Here is a 22,128-nt window from a genome sequence, read left to right as displayed (position 1 = left end):
CTTTCAAAATATGACCCCTCATTGACAATGCACCTAGTCGCCCAAGAGCTCTGACAGAGATGTACACTGACAGCACTATTGTTTTCACGCCGGCTCACACAGTACCTATTCTGCAGCCCATGGCTTGAGGAGTGATTTCAACTTTCAAGTCTTATGATTTAAGAAACACCTTTCATAAGACTATAGGAGCCATAGACCGTCATTCCTCTGATGGATCTGGTCAAGGAAGTTGAAAACCTTCTGGAAGAAATTTCCACTCCAGACATCATTAAGAACAGGTGTGATGCAGGGGAAGAAGTCAAAATATCAACACTAGCAGGAGTTTGGAAGGTGATCCTAGTCCTCACGAATGACTCTGAAGGGTTTAAGACTTCAGTGGAGGAAGTAACTGCAGATCTGGTAGGAACAGCAAGTGAACTAGAATTAGAAGTGAAGCCTGGAGAGGGACTGAACTGCTGTCATCTCGTAAGATGTGAACTGGTGAGAAGTTGCCTCTTACAGATAAGCGGAGAAACTGGGTTCTTGAAATGGAATCTACTCCTGTTGAAGATGCTGGGATGAGGGTTGAAATGACCATGAAGGATTTAGGATATTCCATAAACTTCCTTAATAAGATGCATCAGGGTTTGAGAGGACTGACTCCAATTTTGAAAGCAGTTCTACCGTGGCTAAAATGCTATAGAACAGCACTGCCCTACTACAGAAAAATCATCTGTGAAAGTCAGAATCAACGGATAGAGCACACTTCACTGTTCTCTCTCTTCTTTAAAAAACAAAACAAAACAAAACTGTCACAGCCACCTCAACCTTTAGCTACCACCAGCCTGATCAGTCAGCAAACCTCAACATCAACCCTCCACCCGCAAAGGAATACAAGTTGCTGAAAGCTCAGATGATGGTCAGCATTTTTTAGCAATAAAGTATTTTTAAGTTATGATATGTGCACTTTTTTTAGACAGTGATATCAGACTTTTAGTGGGTAACAATATACTGTAAACATAACTGATACACACTGGGAAACAAAACATTAATGTGACCCACTTCATTGCATTTTCACTTTATTGTAGTAGCCTGCACTGAACCCACAGAATCTCCCAGGAATGCCTATATCCCTCAGAGCAATTAGTCTAGAGTTATACATGTTACAGGAATCTCCAAATTAAGTGAGGACAAAAATTTATATCTAAAGTATAACCAAAAAAAAAAAAAAAAAAAAGGAAGGAATTAAAATGAATTCAGAGTACAGCTGTAGTTACAGAACTTACTTTCAACTTCTCAGGCTCTCAGAGATAGTGCTGTTTTATTAGACTGAGTGGATGGGGTCTATAAATGGGGCTATGATTTCTACACCTGTTCTCTTGAGAGCCAGAAAGCCATTATTTTTAATCAAGTATTTATATAACACCTCTTTGAGCAGCTTGGAATGAATGGTTGTCTATGATGATGAAACGAAACTGACTTTGCTCTACCAGAAAATGTATAACTGACCAAAGAAAACACTAAAGTACAAAAACAGCACAATGATGAAAAAAAGAAGCATCAATGGTTAAAAAAAAAAAAAAAGCAACATTAAAAGCTCCCACGTTGTGGTCTCAGAAAAGTTTTATTTCCTAGGAGTTCTTAACTCTGGAGTGAAGATATCATTTCATATGTTTTGGATTATTTGAAATGTCCACAAAATCTTTTTGTTGCTAGAAAACACTTCTAGGGCATAGATCACCTAATCATCATTGCTGTTTTTTGTAAAACTCCTTAAACCAGCTCACCTTAAAAGGAGATACTTTGAGAAACAAGGGACAAGAGCTATGCAGGAACACCAATGCCAAGTGCAATCAAAAAATAATTAAGAGCTCTTTATTCAGGCTAGAAAATTTCTACAGACACAACTGAACTATGTCACTGTCAAAGAGTTGGTGTTCCAACTGTCACTGCTTATCATAGCCATGCATGGTTACATAAAATAAGGACCAATGACTTTTCTTTAGTCACTATGTAAAATTTCTTTTTACACTTAATCTTTTGCAAGAGAATAAAGGAATTCAGGTTTTCTGACTTTCCCAAAAACTCAGCACATACTACTCTTTCAAGTTGCAACATAGATAATAAATAGTACGAGTTTCAGCCTAACTGATTTGCTTCAATGGTAGACCATAAAAAAGATAAGTTATGAAAATATGTATAGAGCTTATGTTAAGCACAAAATGAATGGTAGGTCTAATTAAAATAACTTTGGGTATAATCAATAAAGGAGAGCAAGAAGATGACAGAAGGTAACTGATACTACTAAAAAGAGCTTTCTTCAAACCACAGTGCAGTGTTTCACTCTAATAATTTAACACTAATAATCCTATAAATTAATATGCATTATTCTCACTTTAGAGATAACTATAAAAAGATTCAAAGAGAGTAATGGAGGGGCGGCTGGGTGGCTCAGATGGTTAAGCATCTGCCCTTGGCTCAGGTCACGATCTCCAGGTCCTGGGATCAAGCGGGCTCCCTGCTCATCGGGGAGTCTGCTTCTCCCTCTCCCTCTCGGCCTGCTCATGCTCTCTTTCTGTATCTCTCTGTCTCAAATGAATAAATAAAATCTTTAGAAAACAAAAATCAAAGAGGGTAAGGGAATGGTTTAAGATCTTATGTATTGCCTGAAGCTGTTTGCCCTTGAGTCTATACAATTTATTGTGGAAGACAGATCAGTCCTATAAGGCAAGGGAAGCAGGGTGTTTATTTAATAAGAGATTAATTGCACAGGGCCTTAAAAACTGAATAATAAAGATTTAGTTTTCATCATAAAAAACAGAGGTCCAGCAATTTAAGGAATATAATGAATTCGTATTTTAAAAAAATAAAAATATAGAATGCCTGGGTGGCTCAGTTAGTTAAGCAACTGCCTTCGGCTCAGGTCATAGTCCCTGAATCCCGGGATGGAGACCCACATTGGGATCCCAGCTCTACTGGGAGTCTGCTTCTCCCTCTGACCTTCTCCCCTCTCATGCTCTGTCTCTCTCTCTCTCAAATAAATAAAATCTTTTTAAAAATAAAATACAATAAAAATAAAAGATAAGGATGCTTGGGTGGTTCAGTCGGTTAAGCAGCTGCCTTTGGCTTGGTCATGATCCCAGGGTCCTGGGCTCCTTGCTCAGCAGGGAGCCTGCTTCTCCCTCTGCCTCTGTCTGCCTCACTCTCTCTCTCTGACAAATAAAGAAATAAAATCTTAAAAATAAATAAATAAATAATAAAAATATAGCCAGACACTGAATTACTATGGTAAAAGGACAGAGAGTAACAAATGAGTAAGCTGTATAAGGATAAGATTTAGTTTTCATCATAAAAAATAGAGGTCCAGAGGTCCAGAAGTCTAATCTAATAAGGATTAGAATGACAATGAAGGGGAGAATGCCCTATTTATGATCAAACAATGCCTATGAAGGTGTGTTCCCAGTGGCTTGCCTAATCATCTCCATTGCCCCAATCACCTTGGTAAGAAAATGCATGTTCTGGCCAGTGTTGGACACTGGAAGAACTGAAGCCAAGACTATCCCCCCCTTCCCACCATCGATGCTGGCGGGAGAAGCAGCTGAAGAGGAGCTGGCTGGCTGCCAGGGGGAGATACACAAGCTTCCATCAGAGCAGCTGGAATATCGCACCCATGGTTACTTTACTTCTACAAACAACAGTCTTATTAGAGGTGGGAGGGCCCTCAAAACAACCAATACACAAATTACCTCTGGTACATGCTCACTCAGTCTCTTTTTGAGCACTTTCAGCTGTGATTCTCATTTTTGTGGTGGGGTCACTTCCATGGTTAGGATAGTCTCTTATAGTTCATGCTTAAATAAACAGCAACAAGAAAAAGGAAAGGTCATGCCAAGAAAATACACTGTTTGGGCCTTGTCTGGATCCAGACTGGAAGAAACCAACTGCAAACAGCCTTTTTTGAGATGACTGGGGGGAAATTATGGGTTTAATATTTTTAAATTTTATTGCTAAATAGTGTTATGCTATGGGGCTGTATTTTTAAAAAGTCCTCTAGGATGGATATATACTAAGGAATCAATATTTACAGATACAAAAATATAGTGTCTGAGGTTTTCTTAAAATAATCATGTATGTACAACAAGGCACTGGGAAGAACTATAGCTTTCTCTGCACTCTTTTTTTTTAAAAAAAGATTTTATTTATTTATTTGACAGAGAGAGAGAGAGATCCCAAGTAGGCAGAGAGGCAGGCAGAGAGCAAGGGGGACGCAGGCTTCCTGCTGAGCAGAGGCCCAAAACGGGGCTTGATCCAGGACCCTGGGATCATAACCTGAGCTGAAGGCAGAGGCTTTAACCCACTGAGCCACCCAGGCGCCCCTCTGCACTTTTTTTTTTTTTTTTGATAGATGTTTAAAAAAAGGGACTTAACAATAAAGAGTATGTTTATACGAATACATATAATGAAGACCAGGTGTATACTGATTAATCTCACTTATACAGCTAGATCCAAAGTGATTTTAAGACAGCTGTTTAGATGTGTTTGTCTAAATTTTGAAGGTAGCTCTCCCAAAATATTTTGTTTCATTTTTTTAATGTTCAATGACTATCTGTAAGTCCTAGAATTCTAAATGATTTTTAAAATTTCTACAGACACTTCTGACCCTATTTTATCACATTTCAACAGTATGGATGTTTTTATTTTACAATCACAGGGTACATTAAAAATACATTTAAAAAATGCATGACAGATTCTTTTATTAAACATAGTACTGAAAGTCCTGCTCATAACAATCAGACAAGAAATAAAAGGCACCCAGATTGGTAGGGAAGAAATAAACTGTCACTATTTGCAGATGAAATGACATGACATTATAGAAAACCCTTGAGATTCACCAAAATACCACTTAATTTGAGTAAAGTTCTAGGACACAAAATTAATATATAGAAATATGTCTCATTTCTATACACTGAAAAAGTAGCAGAAAAAGTTAAGAAAAACAATGTTATTCACAACTGCATGATAAAGAATAAAATACCTAGGAATAAATTTAACCAAGAAAAGTATATGGTCGGGGTGCCTGGGTGGCTCAGTGGGTTAAAATTCTGCTTTCGGGTCATGATCCCAGGGTCCTGGGATCAAGCCCTGCATCGGGCTCTCTGCTTGGCAGGGAGCTTGCTTCCCCTCTCTCTCTGCTTGCCTCTCTGCCTACTTGGGATCTCTCTCTCTCTCTCTCTGTCAAATAAATAAATAATTTTTTTTTAAAGTATATGATCAACTAATATCCAATGGAAAAAAAGACAGTCTCTTCAACAAATGGTGTCAGGAAACTGGACAGCAACATGCAGAAGAATGGAATTGGACCACTTTCTTAGAACATACACAAACACAGATTTTAAATGGATTAAAGACCTTAACGTGAGACAGGAAACCATCAAAGTCCTACAGGAGAATATAGACAGAAACCTCTTCGACTCGGCTATAGCAACTTCTTACTAGACATGTCACCACGGGCAAGGGAAACAAAAGCATAAATGAACTATCAGGACCTCATCAAGATAAAAAGCTTCTGTACAGCAATGGAAACAACAAACAAAACCAAAATGCAGCCTATGGAATGGGAGAAGATATTTGAAAACAACATATCTAATAAAGGGTTAGATTCCAAAATCTAAAAGAACTTACCAAACTCAACACCCAAAAAAAACCCAAACAACCCAGTTAAGAAATGTGCAGATGACATGAATAGACAGTTTTCCAAAAAAAGACATCCAGATGGCTAACAGACACATGAAAAGATGCTCAAAATCACTCATCATCAGGGAAATACAAATCAAAACCACAAAGAGTTACCATCTCACACCAATCAGGATGGCTAAAATTAACAACACAAGAAAACAACAGATATTGGCAAAAGGAAACCGTATGGTCTGCAGAGAAGGGGGAACCCTCTTGCACTATTGGTGGCAATGTAAACTGGTACAGCCACTCTGGAGAACATTATGGAGGTTCCTCAAAATGTTAAAAAGTAGAACTAAGTGGAGCACCTGGGTAGCTCAGATGGCTGAGCCTCTAACTCTTGGTTTCAGCTCAGGTCATGTGATCAAGCCCTCCATTGGGCTCCATGCTCCAAGCTCTGTGCTCAGCAGGGATTCTTCTTCTCTCCCTCTTCCTCTGCTCTACCCCCCCACCCCACTGCTCACATGTGCCCTCTCTAAAATGAATAAATAAATCTTAAAAAAGAACAAATGGAACTGCTCTAGGATTTAGCAATTGCACTATTATTTACCCAAAGGATACAAAAATAGAGATTTGAAGGGGCACATGCACCCTGATGTTTATAACAGCACTATCAATAATAGCCAAACTATGGAAGGAACCCAAACGTCCTACTGACTGATGAATGGATAAAGCAGATGTGGTACACACACAGACACACACACACACACACACACACACACACACACACACACACAGAATATTACTCAGCCATCAAAAAGAATGAAACCTTGCCATTTGCAATGACATGAATGGAGCTAGAGTGTATTATGCTAAATGAAATAAGTCAGTCAGAGAAAGACAAATACCATATAATCTCACTCATATGTGGAATTTAAGAAAGAAACCAGAAGAATATATGGGAAGGGAGAGAGACAAAAAGGAGAGAGGGAAACAGCTATAAGAGACTCTTAACAACAGAAAACAAACAGGGTTGATGGAGGGAGGGGAATGGGGGATGGGCTAGATGGGTGATGGGTATGAAGGAGAGCTCTTGTTATGATGAGCACTGGGTGCTGTAAGTAATGAATCACTGAATTCTACTCCAGAAACTAATATTACACTGTATGTTAACTACCTAAAATTAAGATTTTAAAAAATTTAACCAAGGAGATAAAAGGCATGCACTAAAAACTGTAAGATACTATTTATTTTAAAAATAAAGTGAAGACACAAGCAAATGGGAATATAGACCATGTTCATGGATTCAAGGAGTATCATTAAATGTCCACACTACCCAAAGCAATCTACAAATTCATTGCGATTCCTTTCAAAATATAATAGGATTTTTCACAAAACTACAATAAATAAACCTAAAAGTTGTATGAAACCTCAAAAGATCCTAAATAGACACAGCAATCTTGAGAAAGAAAAACAAGGATGCAGGTATCACAATTCCAGATTTCAAGCTATAGTTATCAAAACTGTACTGTACTAACACAAAAATAGACAAACAGATCAATGGAACAGAATAGAGGCCTAGAATAAATGGCTATGCTTATATGATCAATTAATCTATGACAAAGGAGGCAAGAAGATAAAATGGAAAAAAGTCTAATAAATGGTGCTATAGAAGCTCAATGGCTACATGCACAGCAATGAAACTGAACTACTGTCTTATACCATCTACAAAAATAAACTCAATAAATTAGAGACCTAAACATGAGACCTGAAGCCATACATTTCCTAAAACAGAACACAAGCATTAATCTCTTGCACATGGATTTTAGCAACATTGTTTGGGTCTGTCTCCTCAGGCAAAGGAAACAAAAGCAAAAATAAATTTCTGGGACTACATCAAACTAAAGAGTTTTACACAGTGAAAGAAACCATCAACAAAACTAAAAGATGACCTACTGAATGGCAGAAGATATTTGCAAATGTTATATCCAATAAAGGGTTAATATCCAAAATATTTAAGAAACTCCAACAACTCAACATTAAAAAAATAATAATCTGATTTGAAAAGAGGCAGAGAACCTCAACAGACATGTATCCACAGAAGAGAAACTGTAAGGGCCTGCCCCTCCCAGAGGAACTTGCTTGTGGCCCCTGGATGTAGGGGTGGGGCAGGCCAGGTAGAGATGTCCAATCAGTGCAGCATGTGTATATCCACTAGGGTGAACTGAGATCCAATTGGCCACCTGTATAGGGGTGGGGCTCAACCAACCGCATAAAGGTTGCTGTGCGAGGCTAGCAGGGGAAGAGGAGAGCTGTGACAGAAGAAGGAAGAGTCCATGGGAGCGGAAGAGTCCACAGGAGCGTAAGAGTCGGTGGAGTGGAGGAGCTGTAATAGCTCTTGTAAGAGCTATAACCGCCACGAGCAGTCCCACCACTGGCGGTCCCTGCGCCAGCAGTCTCCAGCCTCCGGCAGTCCCGCCTCCTGCAGTCCCGCCTCTGGCGGCCCCAAGCCACCGCCTGCAGCCTCCAGCCGCCTGCAGCTTCGAGCCGCCTGAGGCCCTGCCTCTCGAGGCCCCCAGCAGCCACCTGCAGCCTTCAGCCACCTGCAGCTTCCAGCAGCCCCGAGCTGCCCAGACACCAGTGGTCCAGCAGTCCAGCGGTCAGCAGTCCCCACGCCTGCAGCTCCTAGACGCCAGTGGTCCCGAGATGCCAGCGGTCCAGCGGTCAGTGGTCCCAACGCCTGCAGCCCCTAGACCCCAGCGGTCCCGAGAGGCCAGCGGTCCGCGGTCCCGATGCCTGCAGCCCCTGGATGCCAGCGGTCCCAAGACACCAGCGGCCCTGAGATGCCAATGGCCCCTAGACGCCAGCAGCCTCGCTGCAAAATGCCTTGCCACCCCGAGCCACGAGCGGCTTTGTCCGCAGCGGTGGCTTCCTCTGGGTGGCAGCCTTGTCAGAGTGGCATCATGGGGAGCAGAGTCTGTGTCATCCAGGTTGTCCTCCTTGTCATCGTCGCTGTCATCGTTGCCTCTTTGTCGTCAGGAGCAGCCTCGTCTGGGAAGCGGTCTTGTCCAGAATGGCCTCTTCTTGGGAGCGGCCTTGTCTGGGGAGCAACCTCATGGAGCAGCGGCCTCATCTTGGGAGTGGCCTCTTCTTGGGAGCAGCTCCGATGCTGGAGCAGGCTCATCTGCGGAGCAGCCTCATCTAGAGCAGCCTCCTCCGGAGCAGCCTTCTTGGGAGTGCCCTTGTCGGGATCATCGTCATCCCCTTTTCGTAAGAGATAGCCCTGACCAGTCAGTTTGATTCTTGATGCTTGGCGCGAAATAAAGTTTTGTTTGACCTTCGCTTTGTATCAGTCTCGTTCCTTTGATCACGGACCCTAACAAAACAAAGAACCAACAGAAAAATAAAAAGATGTTCAACATCCCCAATCATTAGGAAAATGCAAATCCAAACCACAATGAGGTATCACCTTAGTCCTATCAGAACGGCTAGTATCAGAAAGACAAGAAATAACAGGTGCTGGTGAGGATGTGGAGAAACAGGAACCCTCAGGCACTGCTAGTGGGAATGCAAACTGGTGCAGCCACAGTGCAAAACAATACAGAGGATGTTCAAAAAATTAACATTTGAAAAACCATGAGATCTGGAAATTCCACTGGTGTATATTTACCCTCCCAAAATGAAAACACTAATCTGAAGAAATACAAAGCACTGTGTTTACTGCAGCACTGTTTTCAATAGCCAAGATATGAAAGCAACCTAAATGTCCACTGATAGAGGAATAGATAAAAAAAAAAAAAGTGGTGTGTGTATGCACACACACATACATATATATGTAATATTACTCATCCACAAAAAAGAATGAGATTTTTGCCATTTGCAATATGGGTAGACCTAAAGGGTATTATGCTAAGTGAAATAAATCAGAGAGAGACATACCATGTGATTTCACTTACATGTGGAATCTAGAAAACAAAACATACATTAACAGAAACAGTCCCATAAAAACAGAGAAATTTATTAAAAGTTAATTTTTAAGTAATGTAACTTCTAATTTTGTCACATTTGCCTTGTTGGCTACAGCACATTCATTTAAAAAAAAAGAAAAAAATCTCTAATAATTAACTGTCAGTTGTTTTTCAATGAGGAAAATTTTATTGGAAACCTCATTTACAATGGAGTCAGGAGGCCAGCAGGGAAAGAACATTATCTGCTACCATTCCTAGCCAACTGCAGACCCAAAAAAGAAAAGATGGACCTTGCATGTAGGTAACTACTTTATTATTTCAGCAAGAGGAAGAAAGGCTTTCCTCCTCCCCTGGCAACAGCCCAGCCAATGAAAGACTGTCACAACTCAGCCAAGGAAGAGCCATTATATTTCGAACTCCCAGTTTACTTCAGTGGATTTCTTGTGTCTAACAGCCTTCCCAACTTCCTCCTTTCCTCTATAAAGAACTTTCATTCCCTTCGCTGTGGTTGGGTAGGGTTTTACCTTAGCTTGCCTGCCCCAAATTGCAATTCTCTGCTGTTGAAATGTCAACTGAATATTACCCCCACCTTAAAAGACCACCAGAGACGTGAGTCAAAGCCAATCAGCAAGGGTCGTTTATTGCAGGTTTGAACCTGGACCTCTGCGCCGCTCGTTGCCGATAACGCGGAGAGGTCCAGAGCTAGGTTGGTGCAGGGTTTTTATAGACAGATACAAACAAGTTTCGGGTGGGGCTGAGCTGATTGATTGACAGTTTGAACAGGCATACTTGGCGTCAGTGAATTGGGTCAGGGGACCCCGCGGGAAAGCAGACAAAGCAATCTTACAGAAGCAGAACTGGCCAGTTAGCCCACGCATGTGAAAAAAGCACTATCAAGATATTGAAGGCCTGGTTACTATCAAGTAAAGACAATTGGGAGTCTCCTGGTGGAATGTTACATTCCTGCTATCAAGCATCCTTGTTAATGAGATTTAGGTGTAGAAGAAATTGAACTTTATTTACTTTTCCTTCTACCTCCACCTCCTTCGATTTTTTATGGAGGGGAGGGTGACATTAGGGCTTGAGGAACTGAGTTCTGTGTCCCTGGAAATTGGGCTATTGATAAGGTAACTTCTTTGTTTGTAAATCTCAAGGACATTTGCAAACCAAGGGAGACTCCGGTCTTGCAGGATTGTGATCTCAGCAAGTTAACCATTTATCATTTTATGGCAGTCAGGGGTGCCTGAGGAACACCACACATATGGAGGGGAGCGGGTGAAGGGGGGGTGCAAGGCGCCAGCCTTTGCTTTGTCCTCAGCCGGCCTGCTGCTCCTTCACTGTTGCTGAATAAACCCATTTTGCTAGTGAAATAGCCAAGTAGTCTTATTTTCAGGTTAAGAGAAAAGGCACAGATCAGGAAAGAACTCCCAACTACACCTTTCACACAATCTCATTTGCTACCTGATTACTGACATTTTCTAGTGATACTTTATTAATGCTTACTGGTATTCTGTGTAGATGTAGAGACAATGTATGTCATTGCAGTAAAACCAATTTTATCTGCCACAGAAAAGTGTGAAATGATACAGTCTGTATATAAGTCAAAAAAGAGTGAAGCTTCCCAAAGGATCATTTAGAAGGCATTTCCTTGGAAACATTGTTTATAGGCATGGTTAAAAAAAAAAAAAAAAAAAAAAAAAGCATGGGCTTTTGGCTTCCAATATTCTCCTGGAGTTCTGCTCTAACTTCACTTACACAACTCTCATTCAGTTTTCCTTCCTATTCAGTCTCTGGCCAGAGTGAAGACTTTAACACTTGCAAAGAATTAGTTTTCCTAAAGTATAAAGCTGAATAATATGTTTCCTTCTCCCTGATAACAGTGTTCCTACAGCCACTCTTCTTGACTATTTTGTACTCCAAGTTGTTCGCCAGTAAATGAGGAGCAAATGTTTTCCTTTGTTCTCAGTTTTCTTTCAGTATATTTTATTTTTCCTCTTTTTTTCTGTTAAAGAGAATGACTTTATCTTGTCGAGCTATATCCCTGACACCTAGCACAACACTGAGTGTATACTAGGGGTTGTATAAATAAAGGCTGCATGACTGGAGAAATGCACAATATTACTCTCACGCACTCAGTACATTAAAACAGCAAAGGCAGCACTCAGCTTAAAATATTCAGGAGTCTTTCTGCTAAAATATTACTCCAGAAGCCATTATTATATTTCTGAAGGCAAAGACATCTTTACTTACTAGTTTGCCAGGCAATTTAAGCTGCCAATGATCTGAGCCTAACATAAAAACACTCAAGTCAATCAGTAGTGTAAGACAGTACAATAGGTAATCACTTTGTAGAGTAAATTAAGTCTCCTGCAAAATGATTCTCCCATGAGCTGTTGCATCTTTAGTCTCCAGATTGTACTGTTGAGGGGGCTGACAGGGGGACAGTGAGATGAGGGTATACTCTTTAGTTCCAGAGAAGTCAAATTACATGACTACAATGAATCACCTCAATGAAGGCAAGCTCACTGGAAACTAGCACCTACTATGAAACCAAACTTACCCAAGGCTCTTCATCATTCAAATATTGCTTCTGAGTGTCAAGTACTATTGTGACATTTATTTTTCTATTTCTTCAAAAGTATGCCAGTCTCATTTTTTTTTTTTGAAGAAAATGTCATTTCATATTTTATTTCAGTTACCATGTCTACATTTTTTTACATAGTAAGGAAAAGGGCATTTTGGGGCAGAACAGAATTGCAAAACTAAAATGTTTTATTTCAGTAGTGACTCAAGAAAAAGCTATGATACTTCTTTCTTTTTCACCTCCTTTTTTTCCACTTAGAATACTGTGAACCACAGAGCTGTGAGTGCTTCTATATTAAAGCAAAATAAAACATCTGGTAATGAAAAAAAATGAGTACAAAATGGTTACAAGCCTTCCTCACATTCTTAATATATTCTTTTGTCCCTCAGTGATGAGGTATGAAAAGTGGACTTCCTGAGGAGACAAGTGAAAACCCTACAGACATGTAAGGGGCAAAACTCCAAGAAATATTATCAAAGTTTCCACATACTTTCCCCTTTTGGAGACACTGCAATGAGACAGTTACACATCCTGGAGCATGAACTTAGGATACAGCAAGAGTAAAACAAACTCCAGCATGGTGCAGGCCCAAATTTCCGCATTAAGGAAAGTTGGTCTTAAAACTGATCATTTACAGTCAATTGTGTTATAGCTTCTTCCCTGGTATTTTCTTTTGAGAGATTCAAAAAAAGTATAGCATCCTTTTTTTAAAAATATTTTTATTTTTTAACTGTTTTTTGAGAGGGAGAAAGTACATGCATGCCAGACAGATGGGCAGAGAGAGGGTGAGGGAGAGAGAGAGAACATTAAGAAGGCTCCACATTCAGCGAAGAGCCTGACCCAGGGCTCTATCTCATGACCCTGAGATCATGACCCGAGCCAAAATCAAGAGTCAGATTCTCAACTGCTGAGCCACATGGGTGCTTTACAGTACCCTTTCTTGCATATTTCACAAATACAGTACTCTCACAGGTAAATATGTATGACTTTTTTAATTCTCTAAATGCTGTCCACATTTCTGGGAATGGGGACTTCGACACACATGATGAACATCAGGCAAAAAATTCTCCTTGATAAATTGTAGAAGTAATAATTGATTTTGTCTATCACAAACACAGTTCTAATTCTCCTTATTCTTATTTGTAATTAGATATAGCTTAGAATCATTACACTTCATGATATTTTCCCAAATCAATGTAGCCTGTTGAAATGTCTTCTTAAAATTATGATTGAATGTTTACTTATTTAAAAACAAAACATTTTGAAACTTTTCTAAGATGCTTTCTCTGATCTTCCAAATTAATACTAATAATTTATTTTTAGACAGAACATAAGAAACACTCAAGTAAGTAAGGTTTATGGGTTGCTTTTGGGGCTTTGGGAGGTTGGTATTTTGTTCTGTTTTGTTTTACAATACAAATAGAAATTAAGCACTCTTTCCTGCTTTGACTTGGGACAAAATCTTTCCCAGGGTAAGGTGCATAGTCAATTCTAGCCATGGTTTTAAATGTCATATGTAAATTTCTAATTAAGAAACAACTTTTTAAAATGGAATTCGCAATGGTAACTCCACCACTGACTTTTCATCTAAGTTAGGGTCATTCACACACTTTGCATTACCATGTGCTAAAATAAAACAGTAAAGGATCTTCCAATTATTATGTAAGAATAAAATGACTCAAATGTGCTCTAATGAGGTATATTATTTAGTCATTTTAAAAGATGTTCCCTAATTCAGGTATATGTCATAATCAGCAAGAAAGAAACCATTTTATTACTTTAAATTGAGCCAAACATTCAACCAAAATTTGCAAAACAAATTAATAAGCTTCTTACTTCCTACTTTTGATTTTATTTTCTTGATGTCAGTGAGGTTTTAGACTTAGAAAATGAGCAGAAAATATTCAGTCAGAAGCATGTCTATCATGCTTCAGTCAGAAGCATGTCTATCATGCTTCAGTCAGAAGCATGTCAAAGAGTAGTTCATATTTTGGATAAGAGAAAAGTAACTCATAATTAAGTGATATCTGAACAACTCTAAAAGCAGCACATGTTCATAATTTACTCTTTTTAAGAAGATATAACCTATAGAGCGTCTTTCTAAAATCATGAAAAGGAACAACCCGGAATGGTTTTTAACTTGAAACACAATAAGCATTAAGTAAATTAGTTTCTTGTCCCACCAAACTTCTTAAAAACTGACAACACAAAAACATCAATAAAATTGTTTCAGCATCTAAGTTTTACTATATACAGTAGTACTAAAATCATGTATTTATAACATACCCATAAAACATTTATTTCCTTTCTTATTTTACCTCTCATTTTTTTCTTTTCCTTTTTCCTACAGAAAGATGCCCTCAGTTACTTATTCAAATGAACTAATTTTCACCTGCCATAAGCTAAAATGTGAAAATATCAATATAATTGAATAATAGCTTTACTATACATTCTATTTAAAAATCACCTTCATTATTCCCAAGATGTTAGAAATTTTCTATCTGTGCAAAACTGGAAAATCCATGCTGAGAGATGAGAGCCACATTTGGGAAAACCAGCCTTATGAAGAGTATCGAATATAAACTGTGCCAATATAAACTGCCCTGAAGTCAGCCTTCGTTTCACAAGAAAGCTTTCAAAAGATCTGTGTTTTAATTGTCACAATTTTGCTGACAACTCAGCGGGAATTAATATTATAAATGTTGTGTTAAAAAACAAAGGATTCAAAGGTTGTAATACTGCTAATGAACAATTTAATTTAGAAGAACGATGTGCGTGGGTAGGCAGGAGGAAGGGAAGCGTAGGGAGGAAGGAGGGTGGCTGAGGGCAACTGAGGTCACAGCCTGTCTTCAACACGCGCCTCCTACTCAGGGGTAATAAAGGAGAGAAAATGTATTCTCAGAATTACAGTTTCTCCTCTAGACTTTATTTAATGCTTTCTCTCTAAATGTTAAAGAGCCCAAAAAGTTAGTACAGAGAAATACATGAGAACACCAAAATATATGGGACATACATTTCAATTCAGTGCGTACTCAGAATTTTTAAGAACATGGCAACATGAAAACTGCTGGCAAGACTCTAATTAAGCAATTAAATTATCAAGTCAAGCTCCTTGTTTAGGTAAGACAGGGTTAGACAAGCAAACAAAAATGAAACTCATGCTAGAGTAACAAGATGTTTTCAAGGAAAGTTCCAGCAGTTTCCAGGATGACGGACACTGACTCTAAAATCATTTTCTTCTAAAAAACATTTGAAATGCATTTTATTATAATTGCATAAACATGTTCAAAGTTCAAACTATTCTTTGATTTTCTTGACACAATTATTAAATCTAGGTCCCATAATCTATACATCAAAAGCTTGCGCCATATGTACTTATTATGTTCTATAACTTGTACTATGAGGTTGATACAAAAGTCAAAAAAAAAAAGAAAAGAAAATGTACAAATTTCTCTTTCAATTTAAATACAAACATTACCATCAGTCTAAAATTATTTACCAGAAAAAATTTCTTAATCCAAGTGTTGGCTCTAACACTTATCTATATAGACTTCTCATTTTAGTTTTTTAGTAACTATATTTCTTAAAATATAAAGGATTTTATAATGCTTGAAATTTTGGAAATATGTAGCAGTCATATTCATAAATCTTCAAATATTTAATTTTTGTCACATTTAATCAATGATTTTCTTATAAGTTTATCCAAGTATAATTATATTCTTTAAGGCCATATTGATTTCAGATCTTAGTTAATTCACTGAGAATTCCAAATTAAGAATGCTAGAACTTAAATCTTTTTAAATACGACAAACTTCCATATGTATACAATATCAAAAAGGAAACAAAACACATAGTACCAAGGAATGAAACCTCAAATTTATTCATAAAGTAATAATTCTGCTTTATTTACCAAAAGTGCAGAAAAAGTGACTAGAGATTTTTAAAAGATTTAAATTTAAGGAGAATGAATTTGAAAAAAATCTATGACATAGCTTCCTCAACTTCTTCCCTCCCTTTTTACAGTAATTTATAGAAAATTTAATTACAAAGAACATTGTCTTTGATTAAGGAGGGCACATATTACATGAAACACCGGTGTGGTGCATAAACAATGAATCCAGAAACACTGAAAAAAATAAAATAAAATTTAAAAAATTAAAAAATAACAAAACAAAAAAAATAAAAGCATCCACCCTCTTTGAGCTTTGTCACTAACCTATTGGGTGCTCTTGGGGAAGTCACTTCACTTTTCTGCCTAATTAAGTAATAATTAGTATAAATTTATTCTGACCCTCTCAGAAGGGTTTATTCTGACCTGACAATAGATGGCTAAGGGAAAGTGGTTTAGAAAAATACCAGACAACTCACTTTTTAGTATATTTTTACTAGTAAATCAGGTAATCAAACAGATAACTGGAGAAACTTAGGTTAGCTTACATGGTAATAAAGGATTACCACATCCTGAGTATCATTTGATGTAGGCTAATTTAATCTTTAAGGTCCCTAGAAATGCTATTTCAAATGATTACAGGGAACTTTATATAATTTCAGCTTGGCTACAGAATCTACCAACCTACAGTAAACAATGTCCAATGGAATTATTTCATTCCAAATTAACTAAAAATCAAGCAAGCAACTTTATTTTTACTTTTAAATAGATGGTTTTATTTAGAAAAAATGCTTCTTCTGATTGCTAAGTTACATATGTGTATGTGTATATATTGGTACAATTTTTATAGCAATGTGGAAACAAATGGAAGGAATAGTAAGAAATAGTAATTTATATTTAACTGTTAGATAGTTTAAACTAGAGGCTCTATCAACTTTAAAATCTGCCCCAAGTGTTTTGGTAACAGTTAACTAGCAGAAACAAGATATCATATTCACTAAAAAATCCCTTTCAGCTTGATTTAGGAATGTCAAGATTTTAGTGTGGGTCTCTGAGTGGAGGATATGACATTTGGGACAGTTTTTTGTTTTTGTTTTTTTTTTCCTCCCAGAAGAATTGTGAATTATTCTGGATCATAATGGTATCATAAAGGATTTGTTTTATATTCTTTAGGAAAGAACATATAACTAGAATAAACATGATTAATTAGTGAGTTGGCATTCTCAAGGACCTAAAGAGTTGGGCTTATGAAAACAATGTTGTAAACATCAACAGTAATGGAACTATAGGAAAATTTAATGAACTTGAATTGATAGCAGAGGGGGGAAATTTATCTAATGCAGATTTCTGAAAATTCTTGATCTTCCTTCCATTATTTACCTTGTGCAAATCTATATGACAAATTAAAGCATCTTTCACAAGTACTTGAAGGAAGGATGAGAAGAGGAAACTTTATAGTTCTGTGGTTTATATAGGAGACATAAATCAACAGAATTTTAAAATTTATTGGTAAAAATATCAGCTGAGAGAGACTGTCCATAGATAGTTCTTCAAGAAAGGCAAATTTACTTTGGTAAGCCAAAGCTCTCTGCAAGCACTGTGTCAGATTCATTCACACTTAGTAATTCATTTTCCCTTCCATATAACCCTGTCAGAAATATTTTTTGGGACATATTTAAACTGCCAGAAACAGTTTATACATGCCTTATTTTATCTGTATGGTTACTAAGCTTTCATATCAAGTTATCCTAAGAAACACAAACAGGTTTGAGAGATTAAGGTGACAAACTTTCAGCAGAGAGGGGGGAAAAAAAGACTAAGTATTTCACTGTCTGTAACTTGCTCACTTAAAAACTTCTTTTTTGGTCTTTTCCTGTCTTAGACCTCACCCATTCTCTAGGGTTCCTTTTCTGTTCCCTATTATAAGGCCACCATTTTGAACTGTATTCTGTAACAAACTCCAAATACAAACTAATTTGGGCTCAGGAAAAATGATGCATAAAGGTGATTGCTAGATCTATTTCTAGCATGGCTAAAACACTCCTCAAGTTTTGTATTTGTTTGTTTTATTGGTTTTTTTTTTTTTAAGTTTAGTTTATTTATTTGGGAAAGAGAGAGGGAGGGAGAGCATGAGGTGGGTGAGAGACAGAGAGAGAAGCAGACTCCCCACTTGAGTAGGTCTTGGAGCCCTACCCAAGACCCTGCAATCAGGACCCAAGTGAAGGCAGTTATTTAATCAACTGAGCCACCAAGGTACTGCAAAACTCTCCTCAGGTTTTTTACAGTGAGCTATATTAAGTGTTAGTATGATGTGCATGGTCTGGTTCAAAATCTCACATTTCCTAAAAATGTCAATAGCCGTATGACAAAAGTTCCCCAAATCTAAAATATAAATGGAGAAGTTTGTTACTCAGATATAGTAAATAAAGCTACACCTATAAGTGAAATCAACTGGAGGGAAAAGTTAAAATACTGACTTGGCTAACTATTAGAATAGCTTCATTTTTTTTTTTTTTTTTAAAGGCAGAGGCCTAGAATTTACCCATGCTAATTAAATCACAACCTCTGAGGGAGATGTTCACCTTTTAGTAATTTTTTCTAGAATTCCTAAGGTGACTCTGACACTCAGCCAAGTTTGAGAGCTACTGACAATGAATCAGAAGATATTACCTATCCTTTAGGAATTTTAGTATTTAAAAACTGTGTTGAAGATGAGCAACAGACAAAGTATGGAAATCAAGGGGTAAGATGGTTTAATAAGTGGGGATTTGGAAAGTAAGACGAAATATAACCAATTTGTTGATTTTCAAAGTGGTGGTGGTTAGTTAAAAATATAGGAAGAGTTTCTAAGGATAAGAAGCTTTTAACATAGGGGTGCTTGGGTGGCTCAGTGAATTAAGCCTCTGACTTTGGCTCAGGTCATGGTCTCAGGGTTCTGGGATCAAGCCCCATGTCGGGCTCTCTGCTCATCTGGGAACCTCCTTCCCCTCCTCTCTCTCTGCCTGTCTCTCTGCCTACTTGTGATCTCTCTGTCAAATAAATAAATAAAATCTTGAAAAAAATTAAAAAAAAATCTTTTAACATATATAAGTGCTTATGGGAAAGATCCAACAAACAGGGAGAGATTGAGGTTATGAAAGACAAATGCAAAAACTCCATCCCTAAGGTCCAAACTAAATAAATAGTCGAGATCCACAGGAGAAGGAATGTACACTATAAAAAAGGCATTTCCCTTCCTCCCTATAACAGAAGAAAATAGGAGTCCAAAACCAAGTATACAAAATTTAGAGATGCTGAGAGCAATCCAATAAGATCATCTCTCCTTTTCCTCTAAAGTTGGATCCGATACTACCTGTGGGGGGAAAAGTAAACCAGCCTTATAAGTAAGAAATTTTCTCTAGGTATTAACTGACCTAATTCTTAAAACAACTCAATGACAGAGGTACTGTCGCCTCTCGTTACAGATAAGAAAACAGGCAGAGAGAAGTTAAGTAACTTGCCTAAAACCACAGGGGCAAATGGTCTGTAACCTGGACTAGAGCAGGAGCTCTGAGCCTCCATATTACTTTACTGTCTGTTAGCTAAGGTTCCCCACCACCACAACGATGAGGGTGAAGTGTTTTCCTCTCCTATCAGACAGACCTCATTCTGTTTCCACTCTTTAATTTATTCACCTTAATGAAGTTACCTAACCTTTTTCAGACTCAATTATATTATTAGCAAAAAGGAGATAATAGAACCTTCCTCAGAGAACTGCTGGGAAGCAAAATTAAATTCCACAGCATGTTATAGATATTTATATACTTCCAATATTAGCAAGGCACATCTCTGAGTACTGAGGGCTACAGCAATCAGTGGAAAAGAAATTCTTGTCATAGATTTTATGACCTTATAGAAGAGAAGCAGAAGCAGCAAGTGCACAAATTTCATGGACTTGGAAAGATTTGTCTTAATTCCCAAGGATTTACAACTTCAGGGAAACATTAGCCTCCAAGCTCCTTCACCTACAAGTGCTACTTCTATTTTGCATTGTTATCCTTTTTAAGAAAGAAACCCTTTTGCTATGATTTCATCATAGCAACCAAAAGCAGAGAGAGTAAACGTTTGTGATGCTGGAAGAGAGGCATCCTTTCAAGAAACACAACAGACAGATAATTTAAGGTTTCGTGAAAAGATGATTAACAATAGCCAAAAGAAACTTAATGTAGCTACATTAATTTCCAAACAAGTAGACTTCAAGAATCACTACTGGGGGTGCCTGGGTGGCTCAGTGGGTTAAGCCGCTGCCTTCGGCTCAGGTCATGATCTCAGGGTCCTGGGATCGAGTCCCGCATCGGGCTCTCTGCTCAGCAGGGAGCCTGCTTCCCTCTCTCTCTCTCTGCCTGCCTCTCTGTCTACTGTGATCTCTCTCTGTCAAATAAATAAATAAAATCTTTAAGAAAAAAAAAAAAAAAGAATCACTACTGGACATAAAGAATAACAACTCATAATGACAAAGGAGGCTACCAAAATTTTTAAGTTTGTTTGATTCTATTAACATGATCTCAAAATATATAAAGTAAAAACAGAACTAAAAGAAGAAACAAACTTATCACTGTGGAAGACTTACACATAGTACCAGCAATTCATGATAATCAGAAGCTGAAAGGATATGGAAAATCATTCAAGTTCTTGATTACATAAACAGTAGAATGAACATATTTCACATGGTTAGAATACCGCATCCAACAATGAAGATTTACATTTAAGTGCATATTAAATATTACTAACACTGGCAATGCCATAATGCAGGCATCAACAAACTTCAAAGAATTTGTTTGGAGTATATTATACTCCACATTTATTTGGAGTATGTTAACTAACCACAGTGAAAGTTAGGAATTAAAACAGAGAAAGAGAACAGGCACATACAGACAAGAAAATTCCCGATTTCCTGGAAATTAAATATTTCTCTAAAAGATAAAAGAAACAAAAATGGAAGGTTACAAAATACTTTGAACTCAACATTTCAAAATTTGTGAGGAAAAAAATTTGAAATATATAGTTAAAGCAGCATTTAGAGAGAGAGTGGTAGCTTTATTTTTGAGGCTTAAAGTAATAATTTGTTATGTTGTTTTTAAAACAATTTATTTAAATTAAAAATAATATAAACAGTTCATCCATTTCTTACATGCCAGAACCCTTTGCCTATGCTTTGGAAACCACTAATCTGTTCTACCCATAAGCCTTTTTCTTTTCTTTTCCTTTAGATGACATTAAGAGACATCATACAGTATTTGTCCTTCTCTGATTTGCTTCATTTAGCAGAATGTCCCTAAGGTTCACCCACATTGGCTCACTAAGAAAATAAGAGAGGATTCAATAATTAAAAAAAGAAATGAAAGATATTTATACCTAATACTATAGAAATACTAGGGACCTTGACACTACTACGAGCAACTCAAAGCCAACAAATTACACAACATAGAAAAAAAAAAATGGATAAATTCCTACAGACAAACAACCTAACAAGCCTGAATCATAATGAAATAGAAAATTTGAACAGACTGATTATTAGTAAGGAGATTGAATGAGTAATCAAAAATATTCCAATAAATTAAAGTCTGGGACCAGAAGGCATCACTGGTGAATGCTACCAAATATTTAAAGAATAAATACCAGTCTTTCTCAAACTCTTTCATAGACACAGAATTGGAGGGAACTCATTCAAATTCATTTTATGAGGCCTGCATTAACCTGATACCAACATCAGACAAGAACACTAGAAAAAGTGAAAATTACATTATATTCCTTCTAAACATAGATTCAAAACTCAACAAAATATGGGCAAACTGAATTTAACAATTTATTTAAAAGATCACGTACCCTGACCAGGTAAAATTTATTCCAGGAATACAAGAAGGGATACAAGAATGATTCACTGATATACAAACCAATTAATGAAATGTGATACACTGCATTAACAAAATGAAGGATAAAAACTATATGATCTTTTTTTTTTTTTTTTTTTTTTTTTTTTTTTTTTTTTTTTT

At 37.3% G+C, this 22,128-nt stretch overlaps 1 pseudogene; it reads left to right on the top strand.

Moving 5' to 3' along the window:
• The first annotated feature begins 16,960 nt into the window (after nucleotides 1-16,960).
• The window catches only part of LOC132015060 (60S ribosomal protein L7-like), a 6,026-nt pseudogene continuing 858 nt past the window's right edge, over nucleotides 16,961-22,128 (top strand).

The sequence above is a fragment of the Mustela nigripes genome, chromosome 4 (genome assembly GCF_022355385.1).
Source record: "Mustela nigripes isolate SB6536 chromosome 4, MUSNIG.SB6536, whole genome shotgun sequence".
NCBI classification, from domain to species: domain Eukaryota; kingdom Metazoa; phylum Chordata; class Mammalia; order Carnivora; family Mustelidae; genus Mustela; species Mustela nigripes.
This window is presented reverse-complemented; position numbering and strand designations above follow the sequence as displayed.